Consider the following 5,432-nt stretch of genomic DNA (forward strand, 5'->3'; position numbering starts at 1 on the left):
AGTACTCATAACGTTTTTAATATGTTACATTTCAAGTTACCTTTAAGCATGTTACATTTTAAAAGGTTACAATTTTACATGTTACATTTTTACATGTTACATTTTAATATGTTACATTTTAACACGTTACATTTAAGCATGTTACATTTTAAAATGTTACATTTTAACACGTTACATTTTAACATGTTACATTTTAACTTCTTATATTTCCACATGTTACATTTTTACATGTTACATTTTAACATGTTTTACGATCAAGACATTCCCTTGCAACTGACCTGGTAGCCTCGTCTAGTATGAGGATGGTTGGGATTTTCAGTAGAGCGCGGGCGATAGCTATCCTCTGTTTCTGGCCCCCAGACACGGTAACTCCTCTCTCCCCCAGAATGGTACTGTAGCCATCAGGGAACTGTCGGATAAAACTGTCAGCATTGGCCAGCCCAGCAGCCTCGTACACCTGTGACAAAGATTAATTAAATTAGTAATACCAAACTAGTGACAGGTAATACAAACAAAGTAACATAGAATCAAACCAGCTACCTTCTGATTACAGCAGTACTATAATCACTCAACCACCAAGCTGACATAAAAACTTTTACTCATACCAGTACTCATAACGTTTTTAATATGTTACATTTTAACAAGTTACCTTTAAGCATGTTACATTTTAAAAGGTTACAATTTTACATGTTACATTTTTACATGTTACATTTTAATATGTTACATTTTAACACGTTACATTTAAGCAAGTTACATTTTAAAATGTTACATTTTAACACGTTACATTTTAACATGTTACATTTTAACTTCTTATATTTCCACATGTTACATTTTTACATGTTACATTTTAACATGTTTTACGATCAAGTTATTCCCTTGCAACTGACCTGGTAGCCTCGTCTAGTATGATGATGGATGGGATTTTCAGTAGAGTGCTAAGAGCGCTTGTAGCGGCGATAGCTATCCTCTGTTTCTGGCCCCCAGACACGGTAACTCCTCTCTCCCCCAGAATGGTACTGTAGCCATCAGGGAACTGTCGGATAAAACTGTCAGCATTGGCCAGCCCAGCAGCCTCGTACACCTGTGACAAAGATTAATTAAATTAGTAATACCAAACTAGTGACAGGTAATACAAACAAAGTAACATAGAATCAAACCAGCTACCTTCTGATTACAAGGCGAGTACAGCAGTACTATAATCACTCAACCACCAAGCTGACATAAAAACCGTCGTCGTCGTCGTCGTCGTCGTCGTCGTCGTCGTCGTCGTCGTCGTCGTCGTCGTCGTCGTCGTCGTCGTCGTCGTCGTCGTCGTCGTCGTCGTCGTCGTCGTCGTCGTCGTCGTCGTCGTCGTCGTCGTCGTCGTCGTCGTCGTCGTCGTCGTCGTCGTCGTCGTCGTCGTCGTCGTCGTCGTCGTCGTCGTCGTCGTCGTCGTCGTCGTCGTCGTCGTCGTCGTCGTCGTCGTCGTCGTCGTCGTCGTCGTCGTCGTCGTCGTCGTCGTCGTCGTCGTCGTCGTCGTCGTCGTCGTCGTCGTCGTCGTCGTCGTCGTCGTCGTCGTCGTCGTCGTCGTCGTCGTCGTCGTCGTCGTCGTCGTCGTCGTCGTCGTCGTCGTCGTCGTCGTCGTCGTCGTCGTCGTCGTCGTCGTCGTCGTCGTCGTCGTCGTCGTCGTCGTCGTCGTCGTCGTCGTCGTCGTCGTCGTCGTCGGCGGCGGCGGCGGCGGCGGCGGCGGCGGCGGCGGCGGCGGCGGCGGCGGCGGCGGCGGCGGCGGCGGCGGCGGCGGCGGCGGCGGCGGCGGCGACCGGCGGCGGCGCCGGCGTCGTCGTCGTCGTCGTCGTCGTCGTCGTCGTCGTCGTCGTCGTCGTCGTCGTCGTCGTCGTCGTCGTCGTCGTCGTCGTCGTCGTCGTCGTCGTCGTCGTCGTCGTCGTCGTCGTCGTCGTCACTCAACCACCAAGCTGATAAAAACTTTTACTCATACCAGTACTCATAACGTTTTTAATATGTTACATTTTAACAAGTTACCTTTAAGCATGTTACATTTTAAAAGGTTACAATTTTACATGTTACATTTTTACATGTTACATTTTAATATGTTACATTTTAACACGTTACATTTAAGCATGTTACATTTTAAAATGTTACATTTTAACACGTTACATTTTAACATGTTACATTTTAACTTCTTATATTTCCACATGTTACATTTTTACATGTTACATTTTAACATGTTTTACGATCAAGACATTCCCTTGCAACTGACCTGGTAGCCTCGTCTAGTATGAGGATGGTTGGGATTTTCAGTAGAGCGCGGGCGATAGCTATCCTCTGTTTCTGGCCCCCAGACACGGTAACTCCTCTCTCCCCCAGAATGGTACTGTAGCCATCAGGGAACTGTCGGATAAAACTGTCAGCATTGGCCAGCCCAGCAGCCTCGTACACCTGTGACAAAGATTAATTAAATTAGTAATACCAAACTAGTGACAGGTAATACAAACAAAGTAACATAGAATCAAACCAGCTACCTTCTGATTACAGCAGTACTATAATCACTCAACCACCAAGCTGACATAAAAACTTTTACTCATACCAGTACTCATAACGTTTTTAATATGTTACATTTTAACAAGTTACCTTTAAGCATGTTACATTTTAAAAGGTTACAATTTTACATGTTACATTTTTACATGTTACATTTTAATATGTTACATTTTAACACGTTACATTTAAGCAAGTTACATTTTAAAATGTTACATTTTAACACGTTACATTTTAACATGTTACATTTTAACTTCTTATATTTCCACATGTTACATTTTTACATGTTACATTTTAACATGTTTTACGATCAAGTTATTCCCTTGCAACTGACCTGGTAGCCTCGTCTAGTATGATGATGGATGGGATTTTCAGTAGAGTGCTAAGAGCGCTTGTAGCGGCGATAGCTATCCTCTGTTTCTGGCCCCCAGACACGGTAACTCCTCTCTCCCCCAGAATGGTACTGTAGCCATTAGGGAACTGTCGGATAAAACTGTCAGCATTGGCCAGCCCAGCAGCCTCGTACACCTGTGACAAAGATTAATTAAATTAGTAATACCAAACTAGTGACAGGTAATACAAACAAAGTAACATAGAATCAAACCAGCTACCTTCTGATTACAAGGCGAGTACAGCAGTACTATAATCACTCAACCACCAAGCTGACATAAAAACCGTCGTCGTCGTCGTCGTCGTCGTCGTCGTCGTCGTCGTCGTCGTCGTCGTCGTCGTCGTCGTCGTCGTCGTCGTCGTCGTCGTCGTCGTCGTCGTCGTCGTCGTCGTCGTCGTCGTCGTCGTCGTCGTCACTCAACCACCAAGCTGATAAAAACTTTTACTCATACCAGTACTCATAACGTTTTTAATATGTTACATTTTAACAAGTTACCTTTAAGCATGTTACATTTTAAAAGGTTACAATTTTACATGTTACATTTTTACATGTTACATTTTAATATGTTACATTTTAACACGTTACATTTAAGCATGTTACATTTTAAAATGTTACATTTTAACACGTTACATTTTAACATGTTACATTTTAACTTCTTATATTTCCACATGTTACATTTTTACATGTTACATTTTAACATGTTTTACGATCAAGACATTCCCTTGCAACTGACCTGGTAGCCTCGTCTAGTATGAGGATGGTTGGGATTTTCAGTAGAGCGCGGGCGATAGCTATCCTCTGTTTCTGGCCCCCAGACACGGTAACTCCTCTCTCCCCCAGAATGGTACTGTAGCCATCAGGGAACTGTCGGATAAAACTGTCAGCATTGGCCAGCCCAGCAGCCTCGTACACCTGTGACAAAGATTAATTAAATTAGTAATACCAAACTAGTGACAGGTAATACAAACAAAGTAACATAGAATCAAACCAGCTACCTTCTGATTACAGCAGTACTATAATCACTCAACCACCAAGCTGACATAAAAACTTTTACTCATACCAGTACTCATAACGTTTTTAATATGTTACATTTTAACAAGTTACCTTTAAGCATGTTACATTTTAAAAGGTTACAATTTTACATGTTACATTTTTACATGTTACATTTTAATATGTTACATTTTAACACGTTACATTTAAGCAAGTTACATTTTAAAATGTTACATTTTAACACGTTACATTTTAACATGTTACATTTTAACTTCTTATATTTCCACATGTTACATTTTTACATGTTACATTTTAACATGTTTTACGATCAAGTTATTCCCTTGCAACTGACCTGGTAGCCTCGTCTAGTATGATGATGGATGGGATTTTCAGTAGAGTGCTAAGAGCGCTTGTAGCGGCGATAGCTATCCTCTGTTTCTGGCCCCCAGACACGGTAACTCCTCTCTCCCCCAGAATGGTACTGTAGCCATCAGGGAACTGTCGGATAAAACTGTCAGCATTGGCCAGCCCAGCAGCCTCGTACACCTGTGACAAAGATTAATTAAATTAGTAATACCAAACTAGTGACAGGTAATACAAACAAAGTAACATAGAATCAAACCAGCTACCTTCTGATTACAAGGCGAGTACAGCAGTACTATAATCACTCAACCACCAAGCTGACATAAAAACCGTCGTCGTCGTCGTCGTCGTCGTCGTCGTCGTCGTCGTCGTCGTCGTCGTCGTCGTCGTCGTCGTCGTCGTCGTCGTCGTCGTCGTCGTCGTCGTCGTCGTCGTCGTCGTCGTCGTCGTCGTCGTCGTCGTCGTCGTCGTCGTCGTCGTCGTCGTCGTCGTCGTCGTCGTCGTCGTCGTCGTCGTCGTCGTCGTCGTCGTCGTCGTCGTCGTCGTCGTCGCCGCCGCCGCCGCCGCCGCCGCCGCCGCCGCCGCCGCCGCCGCCGCCGCCGCCGCCGTCGTCGTCGTCGTCGTCGTCGTCGTCGTCGTCGTCGTCACTCAACCACCAAGCTGATAAAAACTTTTACTCATACCAGTACTCATAACGTTTTTAATATGTTACATTTTAACAAGTTACCTTTAAGCATGTTACATTTTAAAAGGTTACAATTTTACATGTTACATTTTTACATGTTACATTTTAATATGTTACATTTTAACACGTTACATTTAAGCATGTTACATTTTAAAATGTTACATTTTAACACGTTACATTTTAACATGTTACATTTTAACTTCTTATATTTCCACATGTTACATTTTTACATGTTACATTTTAACATGTTTTACGATCAAGACATTCCCTTGCAACTGACCTGGTAGCCTCGTCTAGTATGAGGATGGTTGGGATTTTCAGTAGAGCGCGGGCGATAGCTATCCTCTGTTTCTGGCCCCCAGACACGGTAACTCCTCTCTCCCCCAGAATGGTACTGTAGCCATCAGGGAACTGTCGGATAAAACTGTCAGCATTGGCCAGCCCAGCAGCCTCGTACACCTGTGACAAAGA

The sequence above is a fragment of the Macrosteles quadrilineatus genome, unplaced genomic scaffold, assembly GCF_028750875.1.
Source record: "Macrosteles quadrilineatus isolate MER2022 unplaced genomic scaffold, UCM_ALF_1.0 Scaffold_9__3_contigs__length_116548681, whole genome shotgun sequence".
Lineage (NCBI taxonomy): Eukaryota > Metazoa > Arthropoda > Insecta > Hemiptera > Cicadellidae > Macrosteles > Macrosteles quadrilineatus.